The sequence below is a fragment of the Rhinoraja longicauda genome, chromosome 4, assembly GCF_053455715.1.
Source record: "Rhinoraja longicauda isolate Sanriku21f chromosome 4, sRhiLon1.1, whole genome shotgun sequence".
Lineage (NCBI taxonomy): Eukaryota > Metazoa > Chordata > Chondrichthyes > Rajiformes > Arhynchobatidae > Rhinoraja > Rhinoraja longicauda.
Genome location: NC_135956.1, coordinates 78,563,116 through 78,580,651, shown reverse-complemented (window position 1 = coordinate 78,580,651; position 17,536 = coordinate 78,563,116). Strand labels below are relative to the sequence as shown.

General features: G+C 41.2%; 1 long non-coding RNA gene across 1 annotated transcript in view; it reads left to right on the top strand.

Annotated features, from left to right (window-relative positions):
* The window catches only part of LOC144593216 (uncharacterized), a 76,087-nt gene that overhangs the window by 37,092 nt on the left and 21,459 nt on the right, over positions 1-17,536 (top strand). The window contains exon 4 of the long non-coding RNA XR_013547222.1: positions 6,441-6,594. This is a non-coding gene — a long non-coding RNA (uncharacterized LOC144593216). The remainder of the gene's footprint in view (positions 1-6,440; positions 6,595-17,536) is intronic.

The following is a 17,536-nucleotide window of genomic DNA, read 5'->3' as shown; positions in this document are numbered from 1 at the left end:
TGGTCATTCCACAAAACAACAAACTCAGTCCACAACAGATTTGGACCGCTATAACTGAAACCAACCAAAGGACAAAAAGGGGGCAGGAGATAGCTCTAGAAGATTATATTAAGGAAAATCCAAAGAGATTTTATAAATACAGGAAGGAAAAGAAGGTAACTAGAGAGAGAATAAAAGGCCCCTCTGAAACCAAAGTGGTCATCTCTGTGTGGAGCTGCAGGAGATGGGCAAGGTCATACGAGTATTTCTCTTCTGCTTTCACCATGGATGAAGACTGAGGAACTTGGGACAGTTAATAGAAATGTCTTGAGGACAGTCTGAATTAAGGTTGAGTAGGTGCTGGATGACCTAAGGTGTATGAAGGTAGATAAATATTCTAGGCCAGATTCGAGTATATTGGAGGACACTGTGGGAAGCTAGAGAAGAAATTGTAGGAGCCCTGTCGAAGGTATATGAATCATCATTAAGCATGTGTGAGGTGCTGGAAGACTGGAGGGTGGCTAATGTTCTGCCTCTATTTAAGAAGGGTTGCAGGGTAAAGCTTGGAAGCTAAAGACCAGTGAGTCTAACATCCGTAATAGGCAAATTAATGGAGAGGATTCTATGGGATAAGATATATATATATTTGGATTGATGAGCTGATTCGGGATGGACACCAGTTTTTTTTTCAGTGGGAGATCATGTCTCATGAATCTGAAACCAAAAAGGTTGATGAGGGCAAAGCTGCAGACATTGTCTATATGGATTTCAGCAAGGCATTTGATAAGGTTCCACATGGTAGGTTTACGAGATTAAACCCTGGGATGGCGGGACTGTCAAATGAGGATAGATTGAAAAGACTAGGCTTGTATTCACTGGATGTCAGAAGGATGACAGGGGATCTCATAGAGACATATAAAATTATAAAAGGACTACAAGCTACATGCAGGAAAAATGTTCCCAATGTTGGGCGAGTCCAGAACCAGGGGCCACAGTCTTAGAATAAAGGGGAGGCCATTTAAAACTGAGGTGAGAACAAACTTTTTCACCCAGAGAGTTGTGAATTTGTGGAATTCACAGAGGGCAGTGGAGGCCAAATCACTGGATGGATTTAAGAGAGAGTTAGATAGAGTTCTAGGGGCTATGGGAATCAAGGGATATGGGGAGAAGACAGGCACGGGTTATTGATTGTGGATGATCAGCCATGATCACAATGAATGGCGGTGCTGGCCCGAAGGGCCGAATGGCCTCCTCCTGTACCTATTTTCTATGTTTCTCTGGAAGGTTGGATCGCATGGGATCTAAGGAGAGCTGGCCGACTAGATAGAGAATTAGCTTAATGCAATGAAGCAGAGGGTGATGGTGCAAGGTTGGTTTTCGGTCTGGAAGTCTGTGACTAGTGGTGTGCATCAGGGATCAGTGCTAGGCACATTGCTGTTTGTGATTTATATCAATAATTTGCATGTGAATGTAGATAGCATGATTAGTAAATTTACAGATGACATAAAATTGGGTGATATTGTGTATAGCAATGATGGTTATTAAAAATTACGCAGTTTCTTGATCTGTCGGGTAAGTGGGCTGAGGAATGGTCAATGGAGTTTAATGCAGATATGTGTGAGGTGTTGCATTTTGGGAAGTCAAACCAGGGCAGGAATTTCATAGTGGGAGATTCATAAATAGGGCTCTGTGGCGTGTTATGGAGTAGAGGGATCTAAGAGTGCAGGTACATTGTTCCTGAAAAGTGGTGACACATGTAGATAGGCTGGTCAAAAAGGCTTTTGGCACATTGGTCTTCATCAGTCGGGGCATTGAGTATAAAGGTTGGGATGTTATGTTACAGTTGTGCAACATGTTGGGGAGGCCCTATTTGGAATATTGTGTTCTGTTTCGGTTACCCTGCTCTAGGAAGAATGTTATTAAGCTGGAAAGAGTACGGATAAGATTTATGAGGATGGTGCCAGGACTTGAGGGCCTGAGCTATAGGGAGAAGTTGGACAGTCTAGGACTTTATTCCTTGAAGCACAGGAGGCTGAGGGGTGATCTTATAGAGGTGTATAAAATCATGTGGGGATAGAGAAGGTGAATGCACACAATCTGTTGCCCAGAGTAGAGGAATCAAGAATGAGAGGACATAGATTTAAGGTGAGAGTGGAACGATTTAATATGAACCTGAGTGGCAACCTTTTCACACAGAGGGTATGGATATATTGAATGCGCTGCCAGAAGAGGCAGTTGAAGCAGGTACTATAACAACATATAAAATACATTTGGATAGGTACATGGATAGGAAAGGTTTAGAGTGATAGGGGCCAAACGTGGGTAGGTGCAATTAGTGTAAATGGGCCATCTTGGTCGATATGGGCAAGTTGGACTGAAGGGCTATGAATCTATGACTATGAATCTTACCAAAATTCAGCATGTTGCTCACGTACTGCATGTGTGCATCAGTGAGTAATTACCTGATTGGTTATTTTTGTAAGGAGATGAAGATTCTTGAGATATTTTTGAACACAGTATTTTTGATTGAAAATTGAAAACTATCAACATGATGTATTTTGTATGTCAGTAAAATTATCATTGAAACAAAATTATTTGTGGATGATTTTGTTTTCATCACACACATTCCAGTCGAGAGTGCATCATTAATGTACATTGTCCTGGTTTGACATGCATCTAAATTGGACAAGAACCAGCCAGCTAGCTGTACTTGTCCCTGCAGATATTTTACCATGGCATTTACTTTTTGAAGCTTTGTGGAATCAATCCTGATGCAGGCCACATTATTGCACCCATTTGCAAACTAAGGAGGTGCATACGTGTTAACTAAGCCTCAGGGTCAGATCCTGAGATTCTGCCTAGATTTCTTAGTGGCATTTGGAATCATATTGTAAAATCATAGCAATGTTAGCGGAGGTCATTTGGCCCATCTTTTAGGGTTATGTCACTGAATCACAGCACTAGAGACTCAAGTTTACTTCTCAATGTGGATGTTGTCTGCATGGAGTTTTCCTCTTTTTCCTGTGTTTGTGCAAGATTTGTCTCACATTCCAAAGACATGAAGGTTGGTCGGTTAATTGACCAGTGATAATTGCTCCCAGTGGTATAATCTTGTGGAACTTTTATGAATGTGGCAGGAATAGAAGAAAGATTCATGTACTGTTGTGGAGATCTGTCCTCCAGATCTCCACACTGTAGAATTAATATAAATGGATAGTTGACTCAACGCTCACATGGATTCTACCAGAATAACATTTTAATTCCACTCACTGGCTCTTTCTCCGTTATATGTTTATATATAACGAAGAAAAGGCCAGTGATGGAAATTCACAATGGAAATTCCATATTCCATCCACATGATGTAATAAAAAGCTTTTCCTCATATTGTTCCTAATCCACTTCAACTTTATTTTGTACCTTTGATCTGTGGTTCACAAACCCTCCCTCAAAGGGAACAAACTCTCACTATTCATAGACACAAAATGCTGGAGTAACTCCCATCCAGAGATGCTGCCTGTCCTGCTGAGTTACTCCAGCATTCTGTGTTTATCTTCGGTATAAACCAGCATCTGCAGTTCCTTCACACACAACCTCTCACTGTTCATTCTGTCCTGAGCCCTCATAATTTATCAAATCTACCCTTGCCTTTCCCTTTATCTAAGAAAAACTTCCAGCCTTTCTAATGTATCATTTTGTAAATCTCTGGATCCTTTCCAATAGTTTCGCATCCTTCCTATTATGTGACAACCAGAAATGATTACAGTACTTCAGCTGAGGCTGAACCTGTCAGCATAACTTCCCTCTTTTATGCTCTATTCCACTCTGGACAAAGAGTTCCATGCACTGTAGCAACCTGCCCTAAAACCTCCAGTGATTTAGTCATAGAGTCATAGAGTCCTACAGCACAGAAAGAGGCCCTTCGGCCCATCGTGTCCGCGCCGCCCGTTACCAAACACAGTCTAATTTTAATCCCATTTTCCCGCATTTGGACCGTAGCCCTGAATGTTGTAGCATTTCAAGTGCCCATCCAAATGCCTCTTAAACGTTGTGAGTGTTCCCGCCTCCACCACCACCCCAGGCAGTGAGTTCCAGACTCCAACCACCCTCTGGGTGAAAAAGTTCTTTCACATCCCCCCGAAACCTCCCTCCCCTTACCCTGTATCTATGTCCCCTCGTTGTTGAACCTTCCACCAGTGGAAGAAGTTCCCCGCCATCTACCTTATCTATGCCCCTCATGATCTTGTACACCTCGATCATGTCCCCTCTCAGCCTTCTCTGCTCCAGGGAAAACAACCCCAGTCTGCTCAGTCTCTCCTCATAGCCGAGGCCCTTCATCCCTGGCCGCATCCTGGTGAATCTCCTCTGCACCCTCTCCAAAGCTATCACATCCTTTCTATAATGTGGTGACCAGAACTGTACACAATACTCCAGCTGTGGCCTCACCAGTGTTCTGTACAATTCCATCATTACCCCCCTACTTTTATATTCGATGCCCCGGCTAATGAAGGCCAGTAACCCATATGCCTTTTTGACCACCCTGTCCACCTGTCCTGCTGCCTTCAAGGACTTGTGTACCTGTACTCCAAGGTCCATCTGTACCCCTGTCTTCCCTAGGGTCCTTCCATTCATGGTGTACTCCCTCTCCAAGTTATTTCTGCCAAAGTGCATCACCTCGCACTTTTCAGGATTAAATTCCATCTGCCACTGCTCCGCCCATCTGACCATCTCATCTATATCTTCCTGCAGCTTGCAGATCCCTTCCTCGCTATTCACCACCCCCCCTACCTTTGTGTCATCTGCAAACTTGCTGATCATGCCCTGTACGTTAACATCCAGATCATTTATGTAGATTACAAACAGTAAGGGACCCAACACCGATCCCTGCGGCACCCCACTGGACACCGGCCTCCAGTCACAGAAGCACCCTTCTACCATCACCCTCTGCCTTCTGTCACTAAGCCAGTTTTTTATCCATTTTGCCAAGGTGCCCTGGATCCCATGGGCTCTTACCTTCTTGACTAGTCTCCTGTGTGGGACCTTGTCAAAAGCCTTACTGAAATCCATGTATACCACATCCACTGCACTAACCCCATCTACCTCCTTGGTCACCCCTTCAAAAAATTCAATCAAGTTAGTCAGACACGACCTTCCCTTAACAAAGCCATGTTGACTATCCTTAATTAACCCTCGATCCTCCAAGTGAAGACTGATTCTGTCCCTCAGAATCTTTTCTAGCAGCTTCCCCACCACCGATGTCAGACTCACCGGCCTGTAGTTCCCAGGTTTATCCCTACTGCCCTTTTTAAATAATGGCACCACATTAGCTATCCTCCAGTCCTCCGGTACATCCCCTGTTGCAAGAGAGGCTCTGAAAATTTGTGCCAGAGCCCCCACAATCTCCTCCCTTGCCTCTCTCAGCATCCTGGGATACATCTCGTCAGGGCCCGGAGACTTATCCACTTTTAAGCCTGCCAGAGCCTCCAGCACCGCCTCCCTGTCAACAGCAATATGCTCAAGAACATCACAACCCTCCTGCTCCATTTCTAAGTCCGCATCGCCCTCCTCCCTCGTAAAAACAGATGCAAAAAAATCATTTAAAACATCTCCTACATCCTCTGGCTCCACACACAGCTTTCCACTATGGTCCCTGATGGGCCCCACTCTTTCCCTCGTTATCCTCTTACCCTTGATATACTTATAGAACACTTTGGGATTTTATTTTATTTTGCCCGCTAGTGCTATCTCATGGCCCCTTTTTGCTCTCCTAATTTCTTTTTTAAGAACCGCCCTACACCTTCTGTATTCCTCTAATGATGTCTGTGCCTTAAGTTCTTTATGCCTTCCAAAAACCCCCCTTTTTTTTCGAATCAATCCTATTATATCGTTCGACATCCAAGGTTCTTTGGACTTGTTTGTCCCACCCTTAAACTTTAGGGGAACATGCTCCCTCTGTACTTTTTCAATTATTCCTTTGAATTACTCCCACTGTTCTGATGCGGTCCTCCCCACGAGAAGCTGATCCCAGTCCACCAGGGCCAACTTCTGCCTTATCAGATTAAAATCGGCCTTGCCCCAATTTAGAAATTTTCCTCTTTCCTCTGGTCCCTCTTTATCCTTTTCCATTACAACCTTAAATATCACTGAATTGTGATCACTGTCACCAAAATGCTCTGCCACTGACACTTCAGCCACCTATCCGGCCTCATTTCCCAAGATTAAGTCCAATACCGCCCCCTCCCTTGTTGGACTTTCAACATATTGGCTCAAAAAGCCCTCCTGTGCAGACATATCCTCAAGTCTATATTGCTGCTCCATTTTCTTCCCACCAAATTGCATCTTTTAATGACCTGTCCCTTTACCTCCCCCCTCGACTCTATCCAAGGACCCAAATAGTCTTTCCAGGTTAGGCAGAGATTCACCTGCACCTCCTCCACCCTCATCTCTTGTATCCGCTGTTTCAGATGTCAACTTCTCTACATCGGCGATACCAAGCGCAGGCTCAGCGATCGTTTCGCTCAACACCCCCAGCGGTCATTGTGCCCCCCCCCCTCATTGGCCGTCATTCCCGTCACTGTGCCATTATGCCATTGTGACGTCAAAGCTGAACACAGCAAGGTAAGTGGAAAAGTGAATTTTTAAACTTAAAAATAAATTTAAAAGATTAAATAGTGATTTTTAAAAAACAACATTTATTGAAAGCCCAAGACAATGGTGAGTAAGGTGGGCCTAAAATTGTTGCGCTATCGTGTACCGTTTTGGCTGTGTCAAGCCCCAAACAATATATAATTTATAAAATGCACAAACAGAGAGTTTTAGAGAGAGATAGAGAGATAGAGAGATAGAGAGATAGAGAGATAGAGAGATAGAGATAGAGAGATAGAGAGATAGAGAGATAGAGAGATAGAGAGATAGAGAGATAGAGAGATAGATAGATAGATAGATAGATAGATAGATAGATAGATAGATAGATAGATAGATAGATAGATAGATAGATAGATAGATAGATAGATAGATAGATAGATAGATAGATAGATATTCAGCTGAACAAATGAGTTAAGTGTCAATACTAAATATTGTTTGGAGATTTAGTGAATTTAGTGCTGAACATGCTCTGCATAAACATTGTGGGAACTTTTTGGGAATAAGATTTGAAAAGATTAATTTCATAGCTTTTGTGCAAAGGTCAGGACACAGGAGGAGTCTGGACAATCAGCTCTTCCATTCTCTACGTATATCATAGCTTTAAAGGTCAGTTTGTATAAATGTTATTTAGTGTTAAAAATGGATGCTCAATTCTTCTTTGACCTTCAACTGGATTTAATTAAACACTCTATTTGACTTTTCAGATAAAAATACAAATAAACATTGTCAGATGGAGAAATTGAATCTGTAGAACATTAAAATTGGGTGAAGTACCAGTCTTTTAAATGACGACTGCTCGAATCTTGCAGAGGACGTGTATATTTGCTGTAGAGAGGTTTCATGCATTTAGAACACTCCTTTGGTCAATGTTTGCAGAGAACATTTAGGGCGGCACATTGACATAGTTTAGTGCTGCTGCTTTACAGCCCCAGAGACCCGGGTTCTATCTCGACTATGGGTGCTGTCTGTACGGAGTTTGTACATTCTCCCTGTGACTGCGTGGGTTTTCTCTGGGTGCTCCGGTTTCCTCCCACATTCCAAAGACGTACAGACTTGCAGGTTAATTGGCTTCGGTAAGTTGTAAAAAACTGTCCCTAGTGTGTAAGAGAATGTTAATGTATGGGGTGATCGCTGGTCGGCGCAAACTCGGTAGGCCGAAGGGCCTGTTTCCACACTATATCTCTAAAGTTTAAAGTCTAACATAGAACAGGACAGTACATGAATGGGTCCTTCGCCCTAAAATGTGTTTATGCCAAACATGATGCTAAATTGATCTCATTTGCTTGCACATGATTCATATGCCTATCTAAAAGCCTTTTAAATGGCCTTATCATATCGGCTTTCACCAACCCCCTTGGCAGTGTGTTTGAGACTCCCACCACTCTCTGCTTAGAAAATACTTGTCGCACACATGTCCTTTAAACTTTCCCCCTCTTATCTTAAGGTTATTCCATCTAGTATTTAATATTTCTATCCTTGGAAAAAAGGTTCTCTTTACTCTATCTATACCTCTCATAATTTTATATACTTTTATCAGGTCTCCCCTCAACCACGTATCAGAGAAAAGAATCCAAGTTTGTCTAACCTCTCCTTGCAGCTAATACCTCCAAATCCAGGTATCATTTAAAACTCATCTGCACCGTTCCCAAAGCCTCCACATGCTTCCTGTAACAGGGTGAGGAGAAATCCACACATTACTCCAAATGTGGCCTAACAAAAGAATCATAAAGCTGTAATATGATTTCATGACTCTAATACTCAATGCCACAACCGATGAAGGCAAGCATACCCTATGCCTTCTCTACCATTCTTGTGTTGCCACTTTCAAGAAGTTATGGACTTGGACCCAAGATCCTTCTGTACATCGATGTTGTTAGGGGTCTTTAACTGTATACTTCCCCCTTATATTCGATCTCCCAAAATGTTACATCTCACAATTGGTCGGATTAAACTCCATCTACCAATTTTGGTGTTGCCTGCAAACTTACTAGCCAATTCATCTACATTTCTGTCCAAGTCATTCATATATATCACAAACAACTGAGGTCCCAGCACAGATCCCTGCAGAAATCTATTGGTCACAGACATCCAGCCTTACATCATAACTCGATGTCTTCTATTAGTACGCCAGCTCTGAATCCAAACGACCAAGTTACTGTTGATCCCTTGCATCTTATTTTTTTGGATCAGCCTATCATGGATGAGTTTATCAAATGCTTTACTAAAATCCATGTAGACAACAGCCACTACCATACTTTCATCGATGACCCTTGTCACCTCCACCAAAAACTCAATCATGTGCGTAATTCACCACATTGTTTGTGGTGAATAAATCCATGCTGAATGTCCCTAATTATCCCATTTATTTTCCAAAATTTCTCCTGAAACTCTTGACACATTAGAAAAACATTATTTGATAATGTTGAGCCTGGATCTTAATTTCCTGATGCAGCCTTGCAGCAGGCAAGGAACAGGGAGGAGGTAATCTTTCCCTTTTGATAGTAGGAGCCATGGTATTAGGTCTTCTTCTTCTTCCTCTTCTTCCTCTTCTTCCTCTTCCTCCTCTTCCTCCGCTTCCTCCTCTTCCTCCTCTTCCTCCTCTTCCTCCTCTTCTTCCTCCACTTCTTCCTCTTCTTCCTCCTCTTCCTCCTTTCTCTTCTTCCTCTTCTTCCTCCTCTGCCTCTTCTGCCTCTTCTGCCGCCTCTGCCTCTGTTTGTTGTCGTTCACCTGACTGAGGTCAGTTGACAGGGCTCACCACGGGGAGGTCGACAACATGAGCCCCATGGTATTAGGTGGTTGACAGGGTCTAGTTAGCCACATAATCACCACACACTACAAAGAAAATCACAAGCATATTTTACAGCTGCTATCTTTCCACTCTAGCTGCCACCATTTGAGAATGGATATTCCTATACCGTGAACAGAACTGCTAGGATAAACTCGACTCCACCAACCAACTTTAGTCCCGGTGCCATTCCCCACTTTCTAGGTCTGCCCTCCAAACGCCACAGCACATCACACAATGGTTCTTTTTGCTTGCACATATAACATTTTAAACTCACTGCAGTTTTCCAAATGATTTACATAACTGCAATAGTGGTTAAGTATGTGTGTGGTGGCAAGATAAATGCTTGACAGATAGAAAACTAGTAGATAGAAAGATAGTAGTTTAGTTTAGTTTATTATTGTCACGTGTACAATGAAAAGCTTTTGTTGCATGCTATCCCGTCAACAAAATGACTGTATATGATTATAATCAAACTGTCCCTAGTACAGATACAGTTGTAAAGGGTATAAAAAGGCAAGATAAAGTCCAGTAAAATCTGGTTAAAGATAGATTGAAGGTCACCAATGAGGTAGATGGGAAGTCAGGACTGCTCTCTAGTTGGAGGGAGGACAGTTCACTTGCCTGATAACAGCTAGGAAAAAACTCTTCACTCTGTACTGGTTTCCCAGTGGCAAACTGGAAGATATCAAAGACAAAAAATAGTTGAAGAATCCAATGATTTTCAACTGAAGTACACAATACCATAATAAATCTGACAATTGATTGCACTCCTTGTTGTAGGTGATGACACAGACCTGTAATAGACTCTGCCAAGGAATGCAGAGTGCTCATCAGTCCTCCTCACTATTTCTTATACTCTTGATCTTACTCCAGTAGAAATGCAAGGTCATCAAATATGGAGAAAAATTATCTTTAACTTATTCCTAATTCAAAGCATTGTACAGCCAGTACAATGCACCACACAAACAACATTGAAGTAAATGAAAAAAACAGTTAACTAAAGGATCAGTCTCTAATTTTGTTTGAGGATCTTTTTTAAACACTCATTTATTCATGGTATAGGAGACCTTCATAGAAAAGGCTAAACGATATTCCTATCCCTAATTTTGCTTGTGAAATTGGTAGCCAAACTATTTCTCAAACTGCTGAAACCAATCCCATATTTCAACTTGTTAGGGAGTTCAGGGTACAGGTATAGGTGACAATTAAGAAACTACAATATAGTTTTACGTTTGACAATGCATGCTTAGAGCAGAATCTGGTGCTGATGCCAATCATATGTACTGCTTTTGTTCTTGAGGTGTGAGAGGTACAGCTATAAAGGTCTTGGTGTGTTGGTGAAGAGCAGCTTATGGAGTTACACTAGCCATTCTGCAGGGTGCAGGGTGAGTATATTTAATATGGTCAATAGGATACCTTTGAAGAGGGGTGCTTTGTCTGTGATGGAGGGGGCCTCAGAAGGAAGTCACGGTGGACTGTTTGTTCACTGGGCACTTTTAACCAGAGATTGTTATGAATACTTCAGTCTTTTTACACTCATGCTAGGCTTCACTATCACATAAGATGGGAATGTTCAAGGAGACTTTGCTGATAATCATTGAATTAACATAATTATTCACGGCTGAACACCTTGTATTTTATTGATTTGTTGGCCACTAATGACATTGGAGGCTGTTACCACACTACTTATGTTAGATAAAATGAGATAAAATCCACCCTAACCTCATTTTGTGGTACTGGAGTCTTGTGTTGGTCAGACTAATTTGGGATTTATGCTCCATTCTATGGTGAACACTGGTTAATTAAAATGTTAATAACTTAAGATGGAAATTATTTTTAATGACAAAAAAAACAATTTTTATGATCATCAAAAAGCTACCGGATTCTGAGTTTTATATCACAAGTTATTATGTTGGGATTCATCCATTGTCTTGTGAGTTGCTTGTTCCGTAATTTAACCATGGGTCTGCATTACTCATTTCTATCATTACTTTTTTAAAGTGACGTGATAACGATTTGGTTTTAAAGGAAAAATGAATCATTCCTCCCTCCATAAAATTCATTGCTGTGGAGAATGTTTCTATGATTCAATGACTGATCCTGCATCATAATTATTTCTTTTGCTTCTTGCAAAGGTTGTCCAGGTCTGTGTAGTATGAAAGTTATGTAGAAGTGTCCTGCATGCATTTCACACTTAATATCTACGAAGATTAATATGGCACAAATGCATGGCTGGAATAATATGAAATTTGCTAGCAATACTTAGTTGAACTAAGTCAATGAAATTACCATAACATTATAAAATCAGAACGTGAACTATCAAAGCATGATCGAGAACAAAGATGTAACAACATCCTGGTATTATCCTTCAGGTTAAACATCATGACTGTTTTTTACAAAGTACACATTATAGATATTTCTCCCTTATTATAAAATTGTAGAATGGTTGACAGTTGCTATGGATTTGTTATTGTGGTTAGATGCACAATGTGTTATGCCACAATGCTTACTCTTACATCATGAATATAAAGAACAGGGGATGAGGAAGCCAATTAAGTACAAAGGGTGAGTGATTGAGAGGCTGAAGAGAATGAATCTGAGACAGTGGGGAGACACAGACCAGGTCAGTGCGAAAATGTGGTGTCATGGGTCAGCAGATCGGTGAATTCTTCCCGGTCTCTTCTGATTGAGAGACTCATTGGGGGAGGAGGGACATCAGTACAGCTAAGGAGTAGATATCTTAAATGATTAAATCCAAACTAATGAATTCAATAGAGTACTCATGGCTAGGCAGATGATGCAGCTACAACTGTTGATTCAATTTTAGTTCATGGTGACTTGAAGTGCAACAAGTGTTGGCTGCTCCAGGAACTTCAGATTAGAGTTGATTATACGAGGTCTGAGCTTCAGACACTGCGATACATCCGGCGGGAGAGTTACCTGGGCACTGCAGATGCTGGTTTCAATCGAAGGTAAACACAAAATGCTGGAGTAACTCAAAGGGACAGGCAGCATCTCTGGAGAGAAGGAATTGGTGACATTTCGGGTCTGAAGAAGAGTCTCGACCCGAAATGTCACCCATTCCTTCTCTCCAGGGATGCTGCCTGTCCCGCTGGGTTACTTCAGCATTTTGTGTCTACCTGGGCACTGTGTTCTGGGAGGCAATCACACCCCTCAGATTCATTACCCTGTATCTGATCAGTGATCAGGTACAAGGGGTGTGTGACTGAAAAATACTTTGCAAGGGGGATCTACCAAGTAACTATGGATGAGCCACGACACTTGCCCTTGTCCAACAGGAATGAAGTTTTGCTTCCTGATTTGAGTGAGTAAAACCATAGCGGCGAGGATGTGAAAATTATATATAACATCTTGGCAGAGGGTGCCTTTCAAATGCAGGGAGAAGAGATTTGTAAAAGTCGGGGATAACAAAGGGGATAAGTAGGGGAAAACAGAGTTTGCAGAATAGAATCTATTTTCTGCAGCAGATACTTTGCAAAGCTTTTGAAAGGCTGTGCTGCCTGTCCAGTGTGACATCTCAGCGCATCGCTTCTGGGTTGGAGGAGAAGGATCCAGTTTTCATGGGCCTTGTAGACATTACTGACATAGGAAGGATGAAGAAGGAGGTTTTGCTGAGGGATTATGACAAGCAAAATTGAAAGCGAAACCACATTATGATATACTCTGAATTATTACCTGAGCCACATGCAAATTAGCAGAGGAAAAGAAGATTAGAAAAAAAATCGAAGGGTGACTGGCAAGGGTAGAAAATACAAGCTAATGTGTGCAGCAAAAATTGAAACCGGTGCAAGCATAAATTGAAAAACATTGTGCATTATAGCTCTATAGCTGAATGCGTGCAACATTAGATGATGGTACAAATAGAAGTAAATGTGATTGATTTAGTAGCTATTGCAGAGATGTGCTTGCAGGATGAGCAAGACCTGGATCTCACTATTCCAGGTTTTTGTCAAAAAAGGAAGAGAAGTGGGGTAACATTGTTAATATTGGTGTGCTGTTGATTAGTGAGATAGATGTGGTGGACAGCAAAGTAGAATTGGTTTGGTGTAAATAAGGAAAAGCAGGAGAAAGTAGATACAAGTATCAGTGGTCGATTCACTCCTTCGGTATTGCCACATGTAGAATAAAGAAATGTAGAATAAATTGGGAAATATCCAAGATGTGTTAGAAAGCAGTGGAGGCTAATTCTCTGGATGCTTTCAAGAAAGAGTTAGATAAAGCTCTTAATGATAGCAGAGTCAGGGGGTATGGGGAGAGGGCAGGAACGGGGTACTGATTGTGGATGATCAGCCATGATCACATTGAATGGCAGTGCTGGCTCGAAGGGCCGAATGGCCTACTCTTGCACCTATTGTCTATTGTCTATTGTTAAAAGGGAATTTCAATTTTCAGGAGTGATTTTAAAATGCATTCTGGTGGATTAATCAAACTAGTCCTGTGGGAGGAGAATCTGTGGAATGCACCAGACATTGTTTCTCAGAGAAGTGCACTGCAGAAATTCCCAGGAATGTGTGCAATGAGGTAAGATTAACAAGAGATCTTCTCAGAAGCAGTGATCATAATGTGGTAGAATTCAATAAATAGTTTGAGGTCGAACATCCCTGATGAAAATCAGAGTCCTCAACTTAAATAATGGAAAATGCAAAGGTGTGAAGGAAGAGGTATCCACAGTGGATTAGAAAAATAGATTAATTAAGGGGAAACAAAGAAATGTCAGATAATTTAAACCAATACTCTGCATTTGTTTTTACAGAGGCACACAATAAATATCCCAAGGATAACAGACAGGCTATTATCCAATAGAAAGGAAGAACTTGTAGCAATCCCCACACTGAGGGGCAAAAGGCAGACATGGACCAAAAGGGCTGCATTCAAACAAATAATGGAAGTGACTGCAGAGATAGGAGAGCCATTTGTTGATAGCTAGAGTTCTTGGAGGGTAGTAGCATTTGGAAAACTGCATATGTGATAGTGCGAATGCAGATAACGAATGGGCCGGTTAGCTCAACACTTTTGTTGAGAAGATGCTTGAGTCTCTAGTCAGGGAAGAAATAGATGGTCATTTAGAAAGCTTAATGCAATCAAACCAAATCAACATGGTTTGATGAAAGGAAAACATGATAAATAAATTTACCCAAATTCTTCAAGAATATAAAAAGCAGAGTCAATAGAGGGAATCTGTAGCTTACAGCGACAGGCAAACTCTACAGAGACAGCATCCAAGTTCAAAATTGTACACGTGTCTCTGGCACTGTAAAATTTCCAGTATGTCTCTAGTAATTGGAGAATCTAGAACTAGTGGGCACAGCCTCGGAATGAAAGGATCTGCCTTCAAACTGTACAAGGAGGAATTTCTTTAGCTAGAGTATAGTGAACCTGTGGAATTCATCGCCACAGACGGCTGTGGAGACCAAGACATTGGGTATTTTTAAAGCAGAGGTTGAAAGGTTCTTAATTAGGAAGGTTGTCAACGGTTACAGGAACAAGGCAAGAGAATGGGGTTTAGTAGGAAATATATTTCAACCATAATTGAGTGGAGGAGTAGCCAAATGACCTAATTCTGCTCTTATGTCTTGTTGTCTATGGAATACTAGTTGTACCACTTCACTACTCTTAATTAAAATTACAAGAGTCACAGATAGTCAGAATCTTTTTCCTATGGTAGGGGGATCAAAAACATGAAAGCATAGGTTTAAGGTGAGAGGAAGGGGCGTCAAAGGGATTTTGAAGGGAATACCTTGTTTTACGCAGAGAGCAGTTGATACCTGGAACTCACTGCCAGAAGTGGTAGTGGGTTTAAATAAGGGAAAACAGATCAAATAAAAAATTTAAGCCTTCCACTTTGGAAGTTCTATACATGTAAAAAAGTATGGTTGGTTTGTGAAGTGACTTTGTTTTCTAACTGTATGAATACATTGATTCAGAGTTGTACAGCACAAAAACGGACCCTAACCACAATATTGTAATCTACACCTGTGCCATTTGCCTGCATTAGGGCCATATCCTAAGCCTTTCCTATTTAAGTGCCTATCCAAATATCTCTTAAATGTAGTGACTGTATCTGATACCAACATTTCTTTTTCCACAAGTTAGAGAATTTTGAATAAGGAGACATTGTTAGAAGATAAGAGGGCAGTCATCTAAAAATAGTATAGGAATTTTCCTTGACCTTGTGAATGGATAAAATTGTATCACTAAAACCTGGTTTGTTCTTTACGCCATTTACACAGTGCATTGGTTAATTCTTCCAGGTATATTTTTATGTGTATGATTTCAATTAAAAGAGGTGGAAGATGGATGACTACCAATAGAGTGTGAATAAATGAGGCCTGTTGTAGTTAAGATTCAATTCCATATCAAAACAGAGGAACTCAGCAACTGATGAAAACAAAACAGCTCCAATGTGGAGCCCTATCAGGGCCACCAAGTTAAGGTATGGGTGTGAAAAGTAAGATGGTATTTCAGGGATCCATATTATATGGGTCAGCAGGCGGATATAATTGCTTTTTCTATCCCCAATAATTCACTTTAGAAGTTTGACAACCGATTTTTGAATTGTCTACAGGAATACTTGACCAATCTTTGTTTTTGCCATTTACAGAAAGCAGCAGTCATACCTGGGAGCTCTCATTATTAGCTGACCCTGAAACCTTTCAGGTTGAAGGCTTCAATATTAGGTGCTCATAAACGTCCCTTTAGCCTATGGTGAGCTGAAGTTCACTCTTGTCCCTCGGGCCGGATAATTTTCATGAATGACCTGAGATTTCATGTCAAATCCATAAAGTTCCCTGAAAACATAACTTCCACACGGTGCATGCTGAAAGTCACCATTTGGTCTTATTGATATCCTGCTCATGATGTAAGTCCCACTTTGCCTTGAATTTGGATATTTGGACATAAATAGATAGGAAGAGTTTAGAGGGATAGGAGCCAAATGGGATTAGCCTAGAATACCAACTTGGTTGGCATAGATAAATGGGCTGAAGGACCTGCTTCCACGCTGTATAGTTCGAAAAATTCTTCAACTGTATGATTATCACTTCAAGAATATATAGTATGACAGGAACCCAGACTGGTAGAAACAGAATAGTTCGGCTCTAATTTTAAAGCAGTTTCAGATAACATTTACAAACAGCTCTGATAATGTTATGACCTATGACAATGTTTGGAGCCTTTGAATTCATCACATTAACTTTCATCCAAATAGCACAAATTGCCAAACAGTTTATCAGATAAATATGAAGATTCCTTTTTGGGCACAATTCAAGAGACGGGTTCAAAAGCGATAATGGGTTGGTTGGATGTGGAGGAAGAGGTGATGGGAAATCTAGAGTTTTTTATTATCTCTTCACTATCATTACATTCTGGGGTTTCTGGTTCATTTAGCATCTGTGGGTATAATGGTATCAAATTCAATGAAATCTCAAACCTATGGTTAAATGGGAATAATCCAATATCAATAAAATAAACTGAAGATGGAGCACACGTGCTGCTGGAGTTGAGAAAGAAAAAGTCTGTACTTGCTCACACGGTGCACTGGTTTGTCTTGGGTACTAAGGACCAGGAGGAGATGATTGGAAGGAGACAGCTTGCTGATGAAGAGGAGTATCGTGGCCAGAAGATCAGAAGCAAGGAAGCACACTTTAGATCGAGGGGATGAAGTGATTCAATGGACAAAGCAGGGCAAATGTACATTTTTCTGATATGTGAGTGTCACACTTGCCACGCCTCCAGACACTTGAGACTCTCCACACTCCTCCCCTGAGCTATTAGGAGTTACACCTGCATTTGATCTGCTCCCCTAATCTATCACTTAGTGTAAATACCTGAGATCATCACCAATTGGGTGCTGACTAATCAGGTCTGCATTCTGTCGGTTCAATAGCAGGTCTGAGTTCTGTCGGTTCCAGGTCAATATCTTTTGGTTCCATTTGCGTTTGGATTTTGGGTTTTCTTCAATACTTCACGGTGAGCCTGCATTCAAGTCCTTTCCATTTCTGAGCCTTCTGGCAGTGAGTATATTACTCTAACTTCCTTATTCCTCTTTACTATCCACTTATACACTTTCACCCCAGTATATATATTTTGAGATAATATTAGCTATTC